A 23,990-nucleotide genomic window follows, 5' to 3' on the forward strand; every position below is an offset into this window, starting at 1 on the left:
TTATGCATAAATTCCGTGTTAAGAGCTTGCGCTCTTTTTGGTGCACAAAGGAAAGTCTTGGGAGATGTTCAACCAAGAGGACGTCATAATCAGTTTTGCACAATAGAAAGTGCCCTGTATCTGCCTTGGGGCGGTTGCCTGGGAAAGTAGGGTGGAGAGGCAGATCGAAGAGAGAAAATATTTTATTCTGGCTAGGGCAGCTCTGGCGAGGACTCCTGTAAGAGCAGAAACTGGGTCTAAGTCTCCAGAAGGCTAGTACCGTCACTTCTCGACTCCTGCGCCATCCCACTCCTGGGGTCCAACTTTCGTTCACTTGTTCCGGAACTCGAAGTGTGAGCAGAAAAAAATGTGCTGCTGGAACCCCGAGCCTAGACGAGGGACCAGGGTAGGAGACTTCAATTCCCAAAATGCTTCGCTCTCCAGCTCTGCAGGTCGCGCATGCTTCTTTTCACGAAAGGCGGACCGGCTTGCAGACTGTAGGACTTGCCAACTGGATGAAATGCAGGAAACCTAGGGACCGCCATCTTATCTGAGGTCAAACCAATTGTACACTTAGGGGGAGGTTAGTGTTCTCTCTCTCGTCAGCTCGTACAGGTACTGCAATAAAGTTCGCTTAATTATTGCAAGTCTCCTTATTATGATTTACGATAAGAACGCCTTCCATTTTGCGCCGCACTTCAGAACTGAACCCCTAGGGACTCAATGAGACATCCCAGCATGGCCGCACTCTGCGAGACTCCGCTGGGGGAGGAGTCGGAAGCGGTCCCTCCTCGCCTCCCGGTCGGAGGGGGGTTTCCGCTTCCGGCAGCGACGGCTGCAGCCTCGCTCTGGTCCCTGCGGCTGGCGGCCGAGCCGTGTGTCTCCTCCTCCGCCGCCGCCATATTGTCTGTGTGAGGAGAGGGGAGAGCGGCCGCCGCCGGTGCCGCTTCCACCCCAGGTACCGTGGGAGCTGCCAGGCGAGGTCGTTGTGGGGTGCGGGTGGGCCCAGACGGCGCAGCGGGGCGCGGCCGCCTCTCACGCCTCCAGCAGACTCCGGAGCAGCCCTTCGCCTTCCCCTGCCCCCCACCCTCCCCCCTCACCATCCGAGGCCCCTGCAGCTCATCGGAGAGGCCTGGGGCCACTCCCCAGGGCGGGGAGGGAGGCTTTGGGGGCAGCGGCTGACATGAGGATGGGAGCTGGCTCTCGAGTCCAGCTTATGGCCGGGGAGAGGGTTGGGCTGGGGCGGGGACTAGGGGCAACTTGGAGAAGGGTCGCCAGAGGGGGAAGGGAGCTTGAGGGGTGGGGCCGCAGGGGCGATGCTAGCGGAGGGTGTCTAGGGGACTGATGCCCTCAGTGTAGGCTGGGGTGGACCTTCCTGTGGAGCAGAGCTGCTGGAGTGGGGGCCTCCTAACGTCCCTCTGGGCGAGGCAGGGCTTCCCACCTGCACACTGGGGTGCAAGGTGGAGGCGACCCGGGGCGAGGTCATTGAAGATAAAGGGGAAGGGAACCGAGAAGTGGGGCAGAATGGGTGGAGTTGGAGTTAAGGTTAGTTGGGAGCTTGGGTGGAAGAGGAGAGGTACATAGAATGAAAGATGGGTTGAGTTTACGTGTTAGTTTGTGACCTTTTGAAGAGTAGGACTTTTATTTTTGTTTTTCGGTTGTGTTTTTGTTTTTGCAGCGTTGGAACATTTCTTGCCTTGGCAGGTGATGGGTGGAGCTTATGTAGTTTGTTTTTGGGAAGCAAAGTTGAGGTCAGGAGAAGTTGCTTCTTGGCTATTGCTATTGTGAGAAGGAAAGAGTTCTGGCAACGAGGTGGCAAATTAGTTGGGGAGGCCTGATTACCTTTTCAACTGCTAAATTCTATGAGAAGTGGGCGTGCGGAGAGGAAATGAAAGGAAAGCTAGAAAGGGAAGATTTTTCTAAGAGTTGGAAGAGTCCATTCCATCTAAGGAGTGGCAGTACATCTCTGGATTCCCAATTAGAAGTGCCACTGCTGTTTCCCTTTGTGACCTAACTTCTGTAAGTCTTTGTTTTTCTGTATGTAAAATGGGGATGATGATATTTCTTAGAGGATAAGTTTGTGGTGAGTGAATAAGATAATTTGTGTCAGGTGCTTACTACAGTGCCTGGCAGGTCGTGAGTGCTCGATAGACCTTACATGTCACTTTTCTTAAAGGGCCTACTTGGTATATTTGGGGTTCCTCCAATCTAGGTAAAGTGTGTGGTCAATAATCTGACAGTAGGCAAGGCTTCAGAATATTATATTTGTAGTTGTAGTGTTTTGTTCTAAGTCACTTGGCCTAACTGTCTTGGTGGACCTTGAGCTGAAAGACCAGGACCAATGCTAGTTCTACCTCGTGGTTTTTTAAAAAGTTCACCTGCAGTTTTGCCTAGATAGGTTTGTGTCCTTCTGTGACTTTGGAATACTTGACTTTCATTTGTTGTTGGAGGAGGGTGTGTGACTTAAGAAAGAATGAAAATATTTCAAGTTTGCTTAGATCAGTTTATCAACTGATTACAAAATTAGGTCACCCTGGGGTAACTTTTTAAAAAGCAAAACCCAAATAGGTCTAGTTATATCTTTTTATATGGAATACAGGAGAGAAGAGAAGCACACATTTAAGGGAGAGCAAAGGGTGAGTTCCTACCTAGTGTGTTAATTGCATAACTGTTTAGGGATGAAACAAGTATATTTTTAATCTCTTTTGCTTAGCCAGTCTCTTCCAGGGTGAGTCCTTGGTTTTACCGTTGTCTCTGTCTCTGACCATATACCTTTACTTCACACACTCTTGGAGAAAGAAATTTTCTTTGGGAACTGAGTTTAAAGCTTTACTTAGGGTTTGGAGTTGTAGTGGGCAGAGTGACCACCACCACCACCACCCTTAAGATATCCAAACTCTTAATTCCCGGATCTGTAAATATGTTACATGGTAAAAGGCCTTTGCAGATGCTATTAGGGTTAAACATCTTACAACAGGGAGATTATCCTGGATTTTGTGGGTAGGCCCAATCTAATCACATGTGCCCTTAAAAACAGAGAACTTTCTCCAGCTGGGAGTCAAGCGAGATGGGGCAGAAGGGGAAATCAGAGAGAATTGAATCATGAGAGGGACTCCATTTGCTGTTGCTAGAGGGGGCCACGTGGAAAGCATGAGAAGGAATGCAGGGAGCCTCTAGTAACAAAAACCAGCCCCGGCTGACAGCCAGGAGGGAAATGGAGACCGCAGTCCTACAGCCACGAGGAACTGAAGTTGGCCAACAACCTGAGTGAGCTTGAAAGTGGATTCTTCCCCAATTTCCAGCAAGGATAACACCTTGATTTTGATCTTGTGAAACCCTGAGCAGAAGACCTAGCCAAGCCCACCTAACTTCTGACCTATAGAAACTATGAGATAATAAATTTCTCTTGGTTTAAGCCACTTCGTTTGTGGTTTTGTTATGGCAGCAGTAGAACACTAGTATAAATTTTTGTACCAGAAATGGGGTACTATTACATAAAAACGTTGGAAGTGGCAGTAGAAGAGGCCAGCAGGTTTTTGAGGAGCGTGAGATAGAAAAGGCCTAGAAACAGATTGTTAGTAGAAGTAATGAGGACTCTAGTGGAAGTGAAGTATACATTGGAAACTGGAGAAAAGAGGATCTTTTTACATAGTGGCAAATAAACTTAGAATTGTGTTCTGAGGTCATGTGGAAAAGAAAACTTACAAGTGATGAACTTGGATGTTTAGCTGAGATTTCCAAGCGAAGTGTTGGTTTACTTGTAGATGTGGGTCTAACGGTGAGCTCCTGTGAAATTCACGTGAAGCTGTCTAAGTTCTTGAGCATTTTATTCTAACAGAAACAATGTCCGCTTGATTGAAAAACATAGAGTAGGAAATTAAAGGGGGCTCTCAACCACTCCCCTCCCCCAGATTTTTTTTTCACTAGTGAGAAGCAGGCTGGTAAAACTAGATATATGAACGTGTTTCTTTTCTTTTAAAAAAGGGTGACTTAGAGGCTGGAACCAAGAGCCCAAAGAGGTAGAACTGAAGGTTACAGAAGAGATTTCCCTGGCTTTGAAACGTAATGGAGTTTGCCCACATTTTGAAACTGCTTTGGACCGATGGATCCACTTTCCCTTATATTTTGCCTGCTTTCTTTTATAGTTACATTCCATTTGAACTGGAATGTTTTTGACTATAGCCTTATGGCTGTCTCACCATTACAGATTGGGAGCAGATAACTAGTTGTCTTTTTTGGTGTTTTTTTAGAAATTGTGCTCCAGTGGGGTGCACTTCATATATTATACCCAGAGCTTCATCCACACCTGCTTTAGATGGTGAGATTGGGAGTTTTGAATCGATGAACTTTAGATGAGATTTTTGGACTTTGAGTTGATGCTTTAATGAAATAAGACCTTATGATGAATTGGCTGGTTTTTGCATTTGAGAGAGGTGTGAGTCTTTGGAGGCCATTAGGGTGGACTCTATTCCAAAGATCCTTTGGAATCTGAGTTTGTTACTGTTTTGTGGCAAAAGGGACTTTTCAGATATAACTGGTTTAAGAATTCTAACAAAATGGTTATCCTGGATTTTCTGGGTAGGTAGGTCCAGTCTGTTCACGGGAAAGTGGACAACTTTATCCAGCTAGAGTTAGATTTGAAGCATGAGAGGGACTCAACCACCGTTCCTGGAGGGGGCCACGTGGTTAGCACAAGAAGGAATGCCATCAGCACCAGCTGACAACCAGCAAGGAAACAGGGACCTTAGTCCTGTGCCCACAAGGAACCTCTTTCAGCCAGCAATCTTAATGAGCTTGAACACAGATTCCCTACCCCAGAATTTCCACCAAGGAACATAGCCCTACAGACACTATGATTTTTGGCCTTGCAGGACCCTAAGTAGAGAATCCAGCCAACCCTACCTTCTAGCTATAGAAACTGTGAGATAATAAATTGTGTTGTTTTATGTTTGTGGTAGTTTGTTCCAGCGACAATGGAAAACTAATTAGAAGAATTTTAAAAGAAAACTAATTAGAGGGGTTTTGCTTACTTTATTTAAGAATCTTTCAGGGATTATTTTCTAGAGAACAAAGACAGTAGAGATTATTCTGTAAAGTGGGGATTTGGTCCTGGAAGACCTCACAGAATAACGGTGCTAAGTGGAACCTAGGCTTCTTCCTAGATGTGTAAGCATCCTTACACGTCCTTACACATTTCCTAGATGTGTAAGCATGTGTCATTAGATGAAGTTTGAAGGGCCTAGATGAACAGCTTGGTAAAACAGATTCTAGAGTTCTAGGCCATTTTGGTAGAATTTCTATAAATTGATGATTCTTCCATGCCTGTTATAAGCATCCTGGATAATTCCTTCATCTTTATTAGCTGAATAAAGCATTGAGTTTATTTGACAATCCTTTAAAGATTTCCATTTTTTTAGAAGAGCTGAAAATGGGTGATTATTTTTTAGGAATTGATAACCACCTATATACAGTAGTCTGTTCTTTCACGCTTCCCACCCCAACCCAAAATTGTTACAAGGTCTTTTCTCCCTGTCATTGCTGCCCCCCTCCTTTTTTTTTTTTTTTTGGCTGATCTGGACTTTTGTTACTACCCGGACTTTTTCTAGTTGCGATACACAGGCTTCTCATTGAGGTGGCTTCTCCTGTAGCAGAGGATGGGCTCTAGGGCACAGGCTAGGTTGCCCCACAGCATGTGGAAACTTCCCGGACCAGGAATCGAACCCATGTCCCCTGCATTGGCAGACAGATTCTCAACCATTGGACCACCAAGGAAGTCCAGTCATTGTCATTGGTCACTTGAGGTTAAGAATAAGATTTGGGGACTTGCCTGGTAGTACAGTGTATAGGAACATGCCTGCCAGTAAAGGGGAGATGGGTTCGATCCCTGGTCTGGAAAGATTCCACATGCCTCAGAGCTATGCACCATGACTGCTGAGCCTGCGTGCTGCAACTACTGAAGCAAGTGCGCCTAGACCCTGTGCTCCCCAACAAGAAAAGGGACTGCAATCAATAGCCGACTCTCACGTCTACGAGAGAAAGCCCATGCACAGCCATGAAGACCCATAGCAGCCATAAATAAGGTTTGGGAATATGTGTATAACTAAATCACTTTGCTGTACACCTGAAACTACTGTAACACTGTAAATCAACTATTTCTAAAAAAGCCAATACAGTTTTAAAAAGAATTCATAATTGCAGAAAAGACTTCTGACTTTTAAGAAAGGCCTTCTTGTTGTTGTTTATCAGTATGTTACTAATTAGATACAAAAATGTGGACTCTCAACTTTAGTGAAGGGAACCTCAGAGGATGGAGGAAATAAGACAAGTTTCTCTTTGAGTTAGTTACCTGAATAGAAAGATGATTACACAATTAGAGCATTTCAGGATATGAAGGACTTTTGTGATTATCTGTTTGACTTTTAGGTTTAGAGTAAAGGAAATTGGGCCACCTGAAGGTTAAGTGACTAAACCAAGTATCTCAGTCCTACAGCTGGCCTAGAATCCTGGTCCAGGCAGTGGGGATTCGTGGCTTTAAGAATATATTCTCTGTGTACCTTGATCCTGTCCTTTTTCTATAGTTTACCTTACATAGGTTATCTCTCTGTGCCTCATTTTCCTCATGGGGTCATTGTGAGGATTGATTGAGGTAACACATAACACATTTAGCATAGCACCTAACACAGGAAGTGCCCAAAAGGTGTTAACTGTTACATTTATGATAATTGTTTTGACAACTGTTTGACATCTTTCGCATAAATATTACAGTACAATTTGTACAAGTTCAGAAACAGAATTACGTGATTTGGCATTGGATTAGGTAAGGACTTACTGTTTTAAGGTAATGCTTGTGATCCTTAATTTAAAATGAGAAGCTGGATTTGATCCTTGGTCTGTCACAATTCATTGGGTGACCTGGACCAAGTTTGTTTCACAAGAATGTTCGTGCCTTCATACACCCAGATTTCCTTGAACTCCTAAAAGGGATAATTTAAAATGGTACTGTGTCATTTAGTTGTTCCTTAATATATTGAGATCTAAGCCATCTAGCTTTTCAAAGGAAAAAATTCCTCTAGAATTATTAAGAAAAAGGAACTGCTGTCATTGTAATAAATATTTACATTGGGTCATAGGCAATTGGTAGTTTCTCCAAGGTAGAGTTCAGTTGACCTACTTGTTGACCAAACTTTTTTCTCCTTTACATTATAGAAGTCAAGTGTTATCTTTTTAAAAGTTGAAGGTGAAAGAATTAATAGTATCATGCTAGGAGTGACTTTTCACTGGTTTCTACAGAGTGTGTATCTTTCAGCCTTAAACATAAGAAATGTACTTAGCAACAGTTACTATGGTGGGCAAGCTTTTATTACATTAGTGATGATAGTGTTTTCTTGCATAGAAAGTATGTGTTATCTGAAGTGAGGGTTTTAGGGTTAAATACTGGGGTATACTTAGAATAATGTTTTATAATTTTATATGTGTCTTGTCTTAAATGCCTTTATATTGGCCACTTTTCTCTTTTCACACTTTGGTCTTGTGGATTTTTCTGACAGATTTCTATTAGCTGAAACATTTTAATCTGCTTGGAAAAGTGAACACTTGAAATTTTTCTGAAGTTATGACTAATGCCCTAGTGGGCATTTCTCAATTTAGCTATCTCATTAATGTTCTGTAATTTTTAAGAAAGCAACCTTGTTAAAATGAATGGATAAATTATTTTCCTTAAAGTTTAATCATGTCATATCAGAAAGTACAAAATAGCCATTTGACCTTATTAGATTTATAACCGGTGAAACGATGTTAATTCTTTCAACAAGCCATGAGTGCCTGGTTTATTTCAGATAGGTGCTGTGCCTACCTGATCTCTAGATGGTCCTTGACCTCAAACTTAAAATGGAGTGTCATTTTGTCGTAATGTTATGTATCCTTCCGTAACTTGGCAGCTTTCTGCACTTGATTTTGGCCAAAAGGCAGAGGCTTTCTGGAGTGGTTTCTTATGAAAACTCTTACTGGCTTTGTATCTTAGTTATAGCTTCTGAAACAGCTGCAGAAATTTGGTGGGCAGTGGATTCAGGATTTCTGATTCTTGATGAAATTCTTTAACCAAGATTACTGGGGCTCAGCCATAAAAAGGAATGCATTTGAGTCTGTTCTGATGAGGTGGATAAACCTAGAACCTATTATACAGAGCGAAGTGAGTCAGAAAGAGAAAGATAAATATCGTATTCTAATGCACATATATGGAGTCTAGAAAAAATGGTACTAAAGAATTTATTTACGGAGCAGCAATGGAGAAACAGAATAGACTTATGGACATGGGGAGAGGGGAGGAGAGGGTGAGATGTATGGAAAGAATAATATGGAAACTTAACATTACCATATGTAAAATAGATAGCCAACAGGAGTTTGCTGTATGGCTCAGAAGACTCAAACAGGGTATTTGTGTCAACCTGGAGGGATGGGATGGAGAGGGAGGTTCAGAAGGGAGGGGATATATATATACCTGTGTGATTCATGTTGAGGTTTGACAGAAAACAACAAAATTTTGTAAAGAAATTGCCCTTCAATAAAAAAGAAAAAGAAGAAAAAGATTACTGGGGGAACTAAGGGAGGGAGCCAGCAGGATAGTTGGAAAAAGCTTCAGCTTTGGAATGAGACCAAGTTTGGGTTTAGTAACCAAGTTTACTTAACTCTTAAGCCTGGATTTTGTCATCTCTGCAATTGGGATAACAACTACCTTGGGCAACTTATTTATTAGCCTTTTGTTCCTTCATCTATAAAAGGGGCATCAGTACTTGCCTCAGAATATTCTTGTGAGGATTAATAACTAAAGCAGCAGCTAGTTATCATAGCTCAGTTGGTAAAGAATCCGCCTGCAATACAGAAGACCCTGGTTTGATTCCTGGGTCAGGAAGATCTGCTGAAGAAAGGATGGGCTACCCATTCCAGTATTCTTGGCTTCCCTGTGGCTCAAGCTGGTAAAGAATCTGCCTGCAATGCGGGAGACCTGGGTTCGACCCCTGGGTTGGGAAGATCCCCTGGAGAAGGGAATGGCTACCCACTCCAGTATTCTGGCCTGGAGAATTTGGGTCACAAAGAGTTGGACACAGCTGAGCGACTTTCACTTCACAACTGAAAATTAAAGGAGATCATTTATAAAATGCCAGGTACCTTTTCCTTCCCTGTCAGTGAAAACTCTGTTCATTGCCGGTGCCGATACTCTTGATTCTCATTTTCTGCTGCCAGGAGTTCTTATTTTTCAGTGAGGCCTTTCGACCTGTACTTCCTGTTTCTGATGTGGCCTGTTGGATGGGTGAGGTACTGAATTGCTGCTTAGGGGTGGGTCAGTATGTAACTCATGCCCAGGTAGATTGCCTCAGTTACTCATCTGCAGTGAACATGGTCAGGGTGTTATCTAGTCTTGGTGAATCTAGGGTTCTGTTGCTTCTAGATAGAAAAGTGACTCTTTCCGTCTCAGACTTGGGGAAAGTTCAAAGTTTGCTCACCTATGGACTTGTGAACCTGACATCAGAGATCTTATTCCTGATGGTTCTTTGATCACAGTTTGGGAATTAACTTGTGTATTGTGTGTTAGGGATATGTTTGGAGGAGAACTTTTTCCTGCATTAACATCTTCTGTGTGTCTTGCTCGCTCAGGTAATCCACTAACTTGCTTTCTTTGCTCTGTATTCTTAAATCATACACACACACCTTTAGGCATAGCAGAAACCTGCCTTCATCAGTCCTTACAGTCCTCTGTATATTTATGACTCTGTATAGAATGAGTGCAAACAGCCATCTGCCTTGGGAATTGTCCCATCTTTTCAAATCTGATTTTTTATACCACTGTGACATTGTGGCCAGCCTGTTCAGGTAAGAGAATAACAAAGACTCCAGATTGTTGAAACTCAAATCTCTCACCCCTCACCTTGCCTCCAAATTTAAAGAAATCCATTTCATTTTAATATTACAAATGATAGGTTCTTGTTGAATCAGTATGCAGAATTGGGGAAATAGTGTTAAATTAGTGAAGAATAATCCCTGTTTAGGCTTTGAAATAATATTTGACTTGGGTTCAAATCTGGCCTCAGTTATTTAGTAGTCCTGTGATATTTGGCAGGTTATTTATCCTCTGAATCCATGTTTATTTCTAAAATGGGAATCTACATCTAATACCATGTCTGGCTTATACGAGACATTCAAATGATAGTTATTACATACATGTATGGGTTATACTTTAGATTCCTGTAGGTCACAACGAATCTTTTGGTTCCGGAGGGTGGTGGCAAGTGGAATAGAGTAGCAGATTGGGACTTTATTTCACTGTGTTGCCTGGTAAAAAGACACAGGTAATAGCTTCTTTGCCCAACATTTATTGTATTTTATATTATTGGAAACAGTATTGTACTTCATACTTATGTCCAGTGTTTGAGGTAGAACTGTGTTAATTCAGATCAAACTGCTTGGGGATGTTTGATTTCAGTATTATTAAAGTGTAGTTGACTTATAATGTTTCAGATATACAGCAAAATGATTCAGAAATATTTGTATGTGCTAGAGTAGTATAGTGTTGGTCACTCAGTCATGTCTGATTCTGCGATCTTATGGACTGTAGTCCGCCTGATTCCTCTGCCCACGGGATTCTCCAGGCCAGAATACTGGAGTGGGTAGCCTTTCCCTTCCCCAGGAGATGTTCCCAACCCAGGTATCAAACCCAGGTCTCCCACAATGCAGGCAGATTCTTTTACCAGCTGAGCCACAGGAAAGCCCAAGAACACTGGCGTGGGTAGCCTATCCCTTCTCCAGGGGATCTTCCCAACCCAGGAATCAAACCGAGGTCTCCTGCATTGCAGGCGGATTCTTTACCAACTGAGCTATCAGAGAAGTCCTTGTTAGGATTATATCAGGTGTTATTGTGAAATTTATATTCCAAATTCAGACCCGTAACAGGATCTAAAAAAATTTACACTGTTAGCTTTGAACCAGGTAGTTTTCTTGCTTTTCAGTGTGCTCTTGGGATCTTGGAATTTGAGGGTTGGAGTGGGTATGGCGAACTGTCAAGGAGCTAAATTGTTAACATTTTTACCTCTGTATTTTTCCCAAATTGAAAAAATAAAACACCATTACTTATGGCATTAGTTTAATAGATGAGGGAGAATCATTTTGAAATAGAGGAAAGAAGATCGCTTCATTTAATCTTCATTTATTTCCACCATTGACCTGTTTTCTTTTGGGTTATTCTTTCAAGCTATAGGGTTAGGAGTTTTAGGTTGTGCTTATTGTTTTGGTTTTCTTGTGCCAGCGACCTCTGAATGGATGACCTCCCAGAAGAAATGGTAGTATATTAGTGAACTGTACTTGAAAGCTGTGAAAGATGAATTGTGTATCTCTTAAAATAAAGGAGCACTAAGAAAATAGTTTTCTCAGCCTACTACATGGATTTTGACAATTCAGCTCATGATCTCTTTAGTTAAATCAGAATTTTTCAGCCAATGGACTATGTCAGGGAGAGTTACAGATATGCTGAGATTCTGGTCCCCTCAGACTTCAGGCCATTTGGGCAGAGTACAGGGCCTCCAAACCAGTGACCTTAAGTCCAAAAGTCTTGATCATTTATCCATTATTACAAATACTACTCTTTGTGTTTTGAGTTTTTAAAAGGCTGCGTGTAAGTGCTAGTTGAGAAAGTTCAGTAATTGAATGTCTTAACAGTTTTAAGGTTCGAGGGGATGCCTATCTGAAAATAGTCTTGATTATAAGTTTAGAAAAGACCATTTTAAAGTGTATCTTTCTGATCCTCAAGCAGTTTCCTTTCCGCATATAATTCAGGGGTTATACTTTAAAATGTGAGACTAAACGATTAGAGTTTGGGCACTTGTGAAGAAATATGAGTTCTTATTTGTTTAAGCAATAATGTGAAGCAAAACAAGTTCCCTTGTATAAAATTGGTGTCCTCATCTGACTCTGAATGTCACTGTATCTTTTCTGGGAACTGACACTTTGTTAATCATTCATCAGGCATGGGTCTCCTGCTTTAACATAAATTGAAACCTAGGATACATTGTCTTCCCCTCTTCCTTTCGGAAATATGGGATATACTAGCTTAAATTTTTAATTGTTTAATATTTATGTAAATTATTAAGTTAGCCCCCCCCCCCCCCTTTTTTTGACCGTGCTGTGCAGCCTGCAGCCTCTTCCCAACCAGGGATCAAACCTGTACCCTCTGCAGTAGAAGCATGGAGTCCTAACCACTGGACCACCAGGGAATTCCCATCAAGTTAACTTTTAAAAATTGATATTTTGCAGTGTTAAAAATATACCTCTCCTTTTGTCTAACTTAGCAATTCTTAATTCTGCTGGGGTTTACAGATTTATCTGAGCCTGTAGTGAAAGCTACAGATCTTTATTTCAAAAAATGTACTGTACATGCTACTTTGTATTACTTTAGGGAATTCATGGATCTCCAGTCTCATTGATGAATTCCAGTTTGAAATAATTTGTTTAGTCCAAATAACAGTTTCCCCTTTTTATTATTTTTAATACAGTAACATTTGTATGGTTATCATTTTTCACAGTATTTTTTAAATTGAAATATAGTTAATTTACAGTGTTGTGCCAATCTCTGCTGCACAGCAAAGTGACTCAGTTTTACATACGAGTGCATTCTTTTTTTTTTAATATTCTTTTCCATTATGGTTTATCCCAGGAGATTGGATATGGTTGCCTGTGCTATACAGTCGGAGCTTGTTTATCCATTCTAAATGTTGTAGGTTGCATCTACCAACCCCACATTCCCAGCCCATCCCTCTTCCTTCCCCTCTCCTCCTTGGCAACCACAAGTCTGATCTCTGTAGCTATGAGTCTTTCTCTGTTTTGTAGATAGGTTCAGTTGTGCCATATTTTCGATTCCACATACAACTGATGTCATACGATATTTGTCTTTCTGACTTACTTCACTTAGTTTTAATAATCTTGCATCCATGTGGCTGCATATGTCATTTTTATGGCTGAATAGTATTCCATTGTATATATATGTACTACATCTTCTTTATCCCTTCATCTGTTGATTGACATTTAGGTTGTTTCCATGTTTTGGCTATTTTGAATAGTGCTGCTATGAATATAGGGTTGCATATATCTTTTTGAATTACAGTTTTGTCCAGGTATATGCCGGGGAGTAGGATTGCTAGATCATTCTATTTTTAGTTTTCTAAGAAACCTCCATACTGTTTTCCATAATGACTGTGTCAAACCTACCTTTGATACTTATGTTTCCACCTATAGGGTAGGAGGGTTCCCTTTTCTTCACCCCCTCCAGCATTTGTTATTTGTAGACTTTTTAATGATGGCCATTCTGACCAATGTGAGGTGGTACCTCATTGTAGTTTTGATTTTCATTTCTCTAGTAATTAGCGATGTTGAGCATCTTTTCATGTATCTACTGGCCATCTGTAGGGCTTCCCACCTGCTAATGCAGGAGACATAAAGATATAAGTGCGATCCCTGGGTTGGGAAAATTCCTTGGAGGAGGACATGGCAACCCACTCCAGTATTCTTTTCTGGAGAATCCCATGGACAGAGGAGCCTGGCAGATTACAGTCCATAGGGTCGCAAAGAGTCAGACACAACTAAAGCCACTTAGCATGCACACATGCTCTAGCCACTGGTGTGTCTTCTTTGGAGAAATGTCTGTTAAGGTCTGTTTGGTTTTGCTGTTGTTGAGTTGTATGAACTGTTTGTATATTTTGGAGATTAAGCCCATTTCGGTTTGTATCATTTGCAAATATTTTCTCCCATTCCTTAAATTGTCTTGTCATGTTTTGTTTTGGTTTGGTTTTTCAGTTTCTTTTGTTGTTGTTTTCCTTTGCTATGCAAAGTCATACGTTCGATTAGATCCCATTTTTGTTTTTATTTCTTTTGCCTTGGGAGACTGACCTAAGAAAATACTGGTACAATTCATGTCAGAGTATATTTTGCCTTTATTTTCTTCTAGAAGTTTTATAGAGTTGTGTCTTACATTTAAGTCTATAAAGCATTTTGAATTTATTTTTGTTCATAGTGTGAGGTTGTGGTCTAACTTCATTGAGTTACTTTCCCAGCACCATTTGCTGAAGAGACTGTCTTTTTTCTATTTTATATTCTTGCCAGCTTTGTCAGGGATTAATTGGCTGTAGGTGTGTGGCTTTATCTCTGGGCCCTATTCTGTTTCATTGATCCATACGTCTGGTTTTGTATCAATACCACACTGTTTTGATTATTGTAGCTTTGTAGTATTGTCTGCTTCCCTGTGGCTCAGGCTGCAAAGAATCTGCCTGTAAAGCAGGAGACCCGAGTTCAGTCTCTGGGTTGGGAAGATCCCCTAGAGAAGGGAATGGCAAGCCACTCCAATATTCTTGCCTGGAGAATCCAGTGGACAGAGGCAGGCTACAGTCCATGAGGTCACAAAGAGTTAGACACAACTGAGCGACTAACACATACATACATATGCACATATATAGTATTGTCTGCGGTCTGGGAGAATTATGCCTCTTGCTTTGTTTTTCATTGCTTAGGTGTCACAGTATCCAGCAGATATTTTCTGCATGGTATTCTGTATGTCAGCTTCTGTGATAGCTTCTGCGGACGCACAGGCAATATTCTCTGCCTTTGAAGCTTTGTTTAGCTAGGGCGACAGAGGTGTAAACAGTACAGTGACAGTGCTGAATGGAGGAGATAAGCAAAGTATGCTGTTGGAGTACAGAGGAAGGGGGGTCTTGATCATTGAGAATTTTCTATAAATCTCGTCAGTTCTGTATTTTCTAATTGGCCGAAAACATACTGCGAACTACTCCATGATTTTTGTTTTTTAAGCTCTAATTGAACTAGTAATGGAAACTAAATCAAGGAGCAAATGGTCTTAAATTGAGAGCTTAAATGGGCTTATTACTGTTGCATCTGATCATGCTGAACATTTTCTTTGCCCGTATTTTTCCCTAGTTATCTTTTTAAAATAGTTTAAAATTTATTTGTAAATTTATATGTTTAGTATAGTTCAGGGGTTGCTAATCGAAATACCTGCAGGAGTCAGGCCAGCAAGATAAATGTGTAGAATTGTCCAGCTTTACCTATGGTATCTTTGACTGCATAATCACGGTCAGCAGAAAGTGATGTGGTCAGTGCAGGAATGCAGAATCATTGTTACCGAAAAGACAGACCTACCTACCTTTTCTCATTTCTTCTTATAAGAAACAACATTAATTTGGTTTTTAGTGTTGGCAACCAAGTCACACTTAAAAATACTAATTATTTATCACGAAAATCTTTTACACATAATTCAACTTAATAGCTGATTCACTTTTTAAAAACACTGTGGAAAATTTGCATATAATGTTCATAGCGGCATTAGTCATAATGTCCGTAAAGTAAAAACAAATGTCCATCAACTGATGACTGGATGAACAAAATGTGGTAAATCCTTACAGTGGATTCAGCCGTAAAAAGGGATGAACTATTGTAAAGCTACATCATGAATGAACCTTGAAAACATGCTAAATGGAAGAAGCCAGGCACTTAGGGTTATGTATTGTGTGATTCTGCTTTTATGAAATGTCCAGATTAGGCAAGTCTGTAAAGACAGAAAGTGGATGAATAGTTGTTAAGACGTGGGGGGCGGGGTGGGGGGTTATTAGGAGTGACTACTATAGGACGTTTGTTTTCTTTGGAGGTGAAGGTAATCATATGGTGGTGACAGTTGCATGTTAACAACATCAGAAAAACCACTGAGTTGTGCACTTTTAAATGATTGATGTGATGTGTGCATTTTATCTCAGCTTTAAAAACTGAGCGAAAAGAGACTGTGTGAGCTAAATAGAGTATATATGTTTGCTAGAAAACAGAATGAATAGGTTTTGAATCTAGACAGAATATTTTAAAATCACTTGCCCTCTGTGACATTGTAAAAGTTGTTCAGATTCACCTACTGTAACATGGGAAAGGTATTACATAGGTCTTGGGCTTCCCTGGTGACCCAGCTGCTAAAGAATCCATCTGCAGTGCAGGAGACCTGGATTCGATCCCTGGGTTGGGAAGAACTCCTGGAGAAGGGAATGGCCACCCACTCCAGTATCCTTGCCTGGAGAATTTCATGGACAGGAGCTTGGCAGGCTACAGCCCATGGGGTGACAAAGAGTTGGACACGACTGAGTGACTTTCACTTTCACTGGACTTGTTATTTTCAAAAGTGATCATTTTAAATCCCAAGAAACAGTACAGGTATAGGCATTCACACTTCTTTAGATTTGGAAGCTGGATAGATAAAGTTTGCTGTCCTGTTCCCAACCTGTTTGTTTTTGGCAAGTCTAGGACAACCCACCCTATGTTTTATTGCTTACTGATGATCTGCAAGAAGTATGATTGTCTCCTAGGTAACCTACCTCCATGATAGTAAAGGAGGGAGAGGGAGAGACTGCTACTCCTTATATCCTGCAGTTTCCTCAGTGAAGTCGGATAGGTTAAATGGCAGTCCCAGAGCCATATTTGATCTTAATGGCTCAAGTGTTCCTGTTCTTTCTACCACCTCATGAAGCCTTATAAATCCAAGTTCATGTTTTTCAGTAACAGAGTGCTATATTGTTTCTATAGTTCGATCAAGGATACTCATCACATGGGTAAGTTACATGGCCTCATAAAAGCTCATGGCTCTAAAGAAACATCTCCCACACATATTGACTAAATTCATATCTCATTGGGATATGACTGTTTTACCTCTGGTGTTAGTGATGTGTGTGATAAAATTTACATGTAAGACTGAAGAGCAACTTTAAAATCAGCTACAGATCAAATATCCACTATACAGCCAAACTACATTTCTCAGTGTTGAAAAGGAGCAGATCCATATGCAAACAGGTTTGATTTTCGCCAATATATTGTCTGTTACTGTCTTAATATCAGTTAATCAAATATTCATAAAACATATTCAGCATGACTTAGGCACAGTGATAAATAAAAAGTGTTATAGAAATATTAAGCTATGCAGTAGGGAAACATTAGGATGGAAAGGAGGTTGAAAACTGATAGCCAGTTATCATACTGATTGAAATGGAAATGGCTAGATATTCAGGATTTTCATTTCTTTTTGTATCAGCTTTGCTAAGTCTTTTTCCTCCCAATATTTCAGATTTGTCCCTCGTGTTATCCTATGTTTTAGGATACGGCATATGATAGGATTTTCCCTTAAAAAAAATTTTTTTTTAATTGATATACAGTAAAACTGATTTCCTTTCTGTGTGTTAGTCACTCAGTCATGTCCAACTCTTTGCAACTCCATGGACTGTAGCCTGCCAGGCTCTTCTGTCCATGGAATTCTCCAGGCAAGAATACTGTAGTGGGTGGCCATTCCCTTCTCCAGGGAATCTTCCCAACCCAGGGAGCAAACCCAGGTCTCCTGCTTTGCAGGCAGATTCTTTACTGTCTGAGCCACCAGAGAAGTAACCACCATCACAACCAAGACACAGAACAATTATATCACCTCTCTATATTACCCAGCCTCCCAGCCCTATTCTCTGGCAACCACTATTCTATTTTCAGTTATTATAGTTTTGTCTTGTTGAGAATGTTAGATAAATTGAATCAGGCAATATATAATATTTTGAAAACTGTCTTCTTTATTGCTTTTGAGATTCATTGAAATTATGTATATCAGTGGTCAGTTCCTTTTTATTGTTAAGTAGAATACCACTGTATGGATGGACAACAGTTTGCTTATCCATTTAAGATTTTTTTGGTGATTATGAGTTGAGCTGCTATAAATGCACTTGTATAGGCTTTATGGTAGGGTTGCCAGGTTATATGAAAATTTGTAACTTTCTAAGAAACTGCCACACTGTTTCCATAAGGGCTTTGCTGTACTAGTTTGCATTCCCACTAGCAGTATAAGAAGAGTATTCAGTTGTTCCCTATCTCTCTAGCACCTAGTATTGTCTGTATTTAACTTGTAATTGGAAATAATTTTAGACTTACAAGAGTTGCAAAGATAGAATCCTCACATACCCTTCACCCAGCTTCCCCTAATGTTAACATATCACATAACCTGACACTTTATTAAACTAAGAAATTAACACCGATACAATACTGTTAATTAAATTGTGGACTCTATTTCGATTTTTAACAGTTATGTCCTTTTTCTTATATTTTCTCTGACTCAATCCTAGAATCACCCATTTCTCTAAAGAGCTCCCATTCCTTTTTATTGGAGAAAGGTATTGAGAAACCAAGGTTTGGACACTACTTATTCTTGTTGCTACTCATTAGCACAGCTTCTAGGTGCTCTTAGTGGACAGATTTCGGAATTTGCAACCAGTAATGTCCACTCTTTGTCATGGACAGTTGTGTGGGTTTTGAGAATACTTAAGAGTAACAAATTCATAGTAAACAGAACAGTAGCATTTCCATGTGTTGGTCATTCCTGGTTTTTTTAGTATGTCATATTGGAAACATACAATATCTAGCTTTTTGGATCTGGCTCTTTTACTTAACAAAATATATTTAATATTCATCCATGTTGTACAGATCAATAACTTATTTTCCATTGTGTGATTATACACATACCATTTGTTTATCCATTCACCTCTTAGACATCTTGGTGGTTTCCCTTTTTTTTTTTTTTTTTTTTGCAATTATGAATAAACTTGCTGTCTACATTTGTATACAGGTTTTTGTATGAACATACATTCACTTGAATAAATACCTGGGGGGGGGGGAATGCTGAGTTTACGGTTAAGTGTTTATGTAACTTTGTAATCAGTGACCAAATTTTTCCAAGGTTCCTATACCATGTTGCAGTCTCATCAGAAGTCAGTCAGTTTCTGTTGCTCTAATTTAGTTCCTGTTACATCCTCACCAGCTTTTGGTGCTGTCGTTTGTTTTTAATGTGACTATTCTAATGTATAGTGTATCTCACCGTTCTGTGTGGTTGCACTGGGTTTTCATTGCTACATGCGGGCTTCCTCTAGTTGTGTCGGGGGCTGCTGCTCATTGCTGTGCGCAGGGTTCCCATTGCCTAGGCTGCTCTTGTCGCAGCGCACAGGCCCTAGGTGCATGGGCTTCAGTAGCTGCAGCACGTGAGCTCAGCAGTTGCGGCATGTGGGCTTTGGTGCTCCACAGCATGTGGGGTTTTCCTGGAGCGGAGATCGAACCTGTGTCCCCTGCATTGGCAGGTGGATTCTTAACCACTTGACCATCAGGGAAGCCCTGAAATTGGCTATTTTTAAAATATTCTGTTCCCTGCAGATAGTCTGAAGTTTATTTCATTTCTGTAAGGGTAGTCAATGTAGTTGTTTCCTTGAGTCTAAGATCAAAAGTCTGTAGGTTTTTTTTTGTTATCTGTTCTTTTTCTGCTAGTTCTTACTCTGTTACAAGCTGGATGTTGTGTTTGAAAAATTATTTATAAGATTCATTTGAAGCCCATAGCAAGGTTCTTTTCTCCACAGAGAACTTGCTCGTGTTGGGTATCTGTGGACACAGGTGATCTAGAGGTCACCTTAAAACAGGCTTCACCGAAGATATTCCCTCTGTAGATAGGACTGTAACTCTTCCCTGGATCTTTTACTTCCTGTTCACTTCTGCCCTAAGATTGTGACTCTCAAGTCTCAGCCTATTGTGACAAACGTCTTTATCCTCCTCCTTCCCTCCTCCCTCCCATTTATTTATATACCTGTTTACTAATAAATATCTATTCATTATTTATTATGACTCCTTACCTTGTCAGAACCCTGGGGCTTTGCTTTCTGTCAGAACAGCGTTCTAATTTTAGGGGATCAAACAAAGACCCTTGGGGCATCCTTGTTTGCTTTCTTCTCTGAGTTCTCGTTTTCTCTTCACTTTTGGCTTTTTGCTTGTTTGTCAGATGTAAAGAACAGGCTTGTGGACACAGTGGGGGAAAGAAGGAGTGGAATGAATTGTGAGAATAGCATGGAAACACGCACATTACCCCCTGTGTAAAATAGACAGCAAGTGGGAATTTGCTGTTTGACACAGGGAGCTTAACCCAGTGCTGTGTGACAGCTTTGAAGGTGGAATGGGGAGGGAGGTGAGGGCGTTGTTCAGGAGGGAGGGGACATATGTACACCTATGGCTGATTCACATTGATGTATGGCAGAAACCAACACATTATTATAAAGCAATTATCTCTAATTAAAAACAATTAAGTGAGACAGATGAGCAAAGGAAGAGGCAAGTGGTGGGGGGAGGGGGGGTGTTAAAGCTGTTCTCTTTGGTTCTCAGTAGGAAACTTCACCTAGTCTGCCATTACTGAAAACAGGAGTTACCTGCAAAAACCTTGATTTCTTATTTTTAAAACTGAGAAGCAATCACACTTTTAAGGATCATCTGCATACCCTTTCTAGGCATTTTCCTTTGTGACCTTGGCACCTCTACAGTAGAACTGATTTGTTTGAGGAGGAGAAAAGGAAAGAGAATGAGATCTCAAGTGCAGTGGTTGTGGATTAATCGTTTCAGGACAGAGGAGAGAGGCACACACAGTAACAGTGGGGTAGAGTGCACTAGATCAGATATTAAAAGATTGTTGATCTGATATGCTTCTTATAGAGGACTGCAGGGTGTGCCAGCTTTTGGTCATTTGGGGATACAAATTACAGTCTTTAAAATTCCTAACTTGCTTAAAGAAGGGCTTTGTGATTTCTTGTTTTGGTGTTTTTCATCTGAATAATTGCTGTGCATCCTTCAAAACAGAGTATAGGTGTTATTTCTTCCCTGACTGCTTTTCCCAAACATTGAGGTACTCCGCAGATGTTTATTGAATGCACGGTAATGGGTTGGTGGTTGACTTGAGTTCCCTTCAATTCCTGCAAGAGCACCCTGACTTTATTCTTTCAAGTTCTGATTGCTTGTGATTGTAATGGTCTGTTTGGACAGACCATTACAATGGTTGGAGGGCAGAGTTACTTTCTCTTTATTCTCTAGGGCCTAGAGAAAAGATCCCTTCCTGTCAATCAGGCATGTTTCCTGGTACATAGTAAGTATTAGATAAATGCTTAATGAGTGAACATTCTGCCCTTGATGTGAAAGGAGTAGATAATTGGAAATTAAGAGCAACTGTGGACATTTGAAACAAGTAATTTTGTGTAGTATTAACTACTTTAGGCTCTTTTGGTGTTCATTTGGCCTTCTAAACAGTGCCACTTTGAAAAGAGGGAAGGACAGGTTTGTATGACCAAATGTTTGCTTTTGCTTCTACAGGAAGGCAAAAAACATACTCATAGATTGTTCTGCAAAGCCTCTCACTAGTTTATGCTGCCTGGTGGCTGAGAAGAGGTCATTCTCTGCCGCTGCTTCAAGGTGTTTTTTCCTCATACAGCGGCTTTCCCTCTAAACGAGGAGTCCTGAGTCATGTAGCCAATGCGGTATAGGCACATTCCTCATTCTTTACGGTGGAGCTCATCTTTGTCCTGTCTGGATGAGTATGAGCTATTGTTTGTTCACCGTGGTTGATCTAGGGATGGAAAGGGCAATTTTAATTTTTTTTAAGATGGAGACCATCAGTAAGTATTAGGGTTAAAAGACCTAGAACTGTTTCATGGCTTGAAAATTGTTGAAAGTTTCAGGATAATCTTTTCCAGTTCTCATACTAGAAAATTTATCCATAAAAATATATTTAGCGCAAATAACTGATTAGACTTATGCAGTTTTCTGATATTGGACCATTTACTAAGCCTATAATTTTCTTTTTTAGTTACCAGATTGAAAAACAGAAATCACATGGAGTAGAAGAGATTAGAGGGAGAGACTGGCTGAAGAGGGCAAAAGGAATTTTTATTGAAATTAATTAGTTCTGTTAAATTTATGTCAATAAACTTATGATTTTGCCAGTACATATTTTAGCCTGATGATTTAATGACGTTTTCATTTCCTTGCATTTTATTAAAGAATAGGTCAATCTAAGCCATGTAATTGGCCTTGGTTGCAAGTGTAGTCTGACTTTAGTAGGGAAACTTTTGTTGACAGGATAATTTTTCATAGTTGATTAATTGGCTTTTATTAGGCTAAACTTTGAACAGACAAAACTTAGCCATGTCTTCAGTTAGTCTGAGGGCTTTTAAAATAGAAGTGATCTGAAATTATTAACCACAAAAGTTGCATGTATTATGCTTTACATGGGGACAGTGAAGACTAAGTAAGGTCATTTAAAATAGAAATTGAAAGGTGATGCTTCTTCTGTAAGTTATATATTTTTTAAGGTACACTTGATGGTGAGTGGTAGATAGGAGAATTGACCTACAGAACTCAAGCAGTTTCCCTGACTTTTCAGATAAGCCATTGTAAAAATTGCTAAACTAAATTTCTTAGTATTCTTTTAATTCTAATTGTTGTGTAAGAAAAAGACAAATTTTAACTGTGACCCTGTTATTTGATAGAAAAAGCTGTATTGGGGAGGACGAGAGAATGGAAGGAAGAATTACTCAAGAGCCCTTGAGTTAATCTTTTAGTTTTCCTAGCTATGTACCAGATGACCTGAAGTGTTTAAAGGTACACTGCATTTTGGAGGCAACTTCATTTATGTTTCAGTTTTTGGATAAAAAACCAACATTGATTTAATTGATGAATAATATTTACTGAACATCCTACAAAATGCAGTGCCTTGGGCTGGGTACTGTAATGTAAAAAGATGGATTAGACAATGAATCTTGACTTCAAGGAGTTAAAGGTCTAATAAGGAAATTAAAGTTTGAAGACTACCATATGATGTAGGAAGTGGTAAGTTCGATAGGAATGTAAAGACACCTTGAAGGCCAGTCATCTGGGCTTTGAATCCCAGCCCATCTCTACTGGATGGTCTTGGTAAAGCTGCTGAATTTACTTAGGCTGTTTTCTTACCTGTAGATTAGGAAAAGAAATGCCTGCCACATAGAATTCTAGGGGAGAGGTGGGGGGTAGATATTTTTTGTTTGTTTGTTTGTTTTCTAAGGGGGGTAGATATTTTAAAGCTGGAAAACTTTTAGCTCCAGACTTGTAATACCTAATTGCCTGTTCAGTTCTCTTTTTAACATGTCAAAGAAGCATTTTAACCTCACGAACCTTACGTTCAAAACCTGACTTGTGAGCTGTCTGTTCAAAACCTGACTTGTGAGCTGTCTTCCAGAATGTTTTCTATCTCCCTGAATGGCATCAACAGTCTCTATAGCCAGACATCTGAAAGTCACTTCCACTCCTTACGTCATTAATCCAGTCCACCCAGAGCTGTTGATTTTACACCATAAATTTTGTTCGTCTTAATTAGTTCTTTTATCTCCATTGCTACCACCATAGGTCAGGCTTTCATCATCTCTCTCACATAGGTTACTGTTGATAACTTTTCTGTTTCGCCAAATGTATTCTCTCTGTCTGTCTCACACCAGCCAGAATAAACTTACTCAAAATGTACATACAGGTCTCTTGTCTGCGTAACACTCTTCAATGAATTTCCATTGTCCTTAATCTGTAGGTAAAATCTTAAAGGCATATTCATCTCACCCTGTTCTGCCGTGCTCATTATTATATTCCCACAGGCTGGCACAATACTTTTTCATAGTAGATGCTCATATAGTTAAAGGGGTGAACAAAGGAAGAAATGTCTGAAAGAACCAAATCTGTAGTTGAGAGATTTAGCTCATCCCTGTATTTCCTTCTTGTTAGGCTGCACGTAAATGTTGTTCAGTTGCTAAATTGTGTCCGATTCTTTGCAACCTCATGAACTGGAGCATGCCAGGCGTCCCTGTCCTTCACTGTCTCCTAGAGTTTGCTCATACTCATGTCCATAGAGTTAGTGATGCCATCCAACCACCTCATCCTCTGTCGCCTCTTTTCGTTTTGCCCTCAGTTTTTCCCAGTATCAAGGTCTTTTCCAATGAGTCCCAGCATCAGGTGGCCAAGGTATTGGAGCTTCAGTATCAGTCCTCCCGGTGAATAGTCAGAGTTGATGTCCTGTAGGATTGACTGGTGGTTTTGTTTGTTTGAACCCTAAATTAGTTATTTTTATTTATTTT

At 40.4% G+C, this 23,990-nt stretch overlaps 1 protein-coding gene across 3 annotated transcripts in view; it reads left to right on the forward strand.

Annotated features, from left to right (window-relative positions):
* The first annotated feature begins 776 nt into the window (after window positions 1-776).
* CSNK2A1 (casein kinase 2 alpha 1) overlaps window positions 777-23,990 on the forward strand; it is a 55,547-nt gene continuing 32,333 nt past the window's right edge. Inside the window, exon 1 of one of the 3 annotated variants that reach the window (XM_069548248.1) lies at window positions 777-937. The gene's annotated coding sequence lies outside the window, so the exon portion shown is untranslated. The remainder of the gene's footprint in view (window positions 938-23,990) is intronic. The other 2 variants (XM_069548251.1, XM_069548249.1) reach the window with 2 other exon arrangements.

The sequence above is a fragment of the Ovis canadensis genome, chromosome 13, assembly GCF_042477335.2.
Source record: "Ovis canadensis isolate MfBH-ARS-UI-01 breed Bighorn chromosome 13, ARS-UI_OviCan_v2, whole genome shotgun sequence".
NCBI classification, from domain to species: Eukaryota; Metazoa; Chordata; class Mammalia; order Artiodactyla; family Bovidae; genus Ovis; species Ovis canadensis.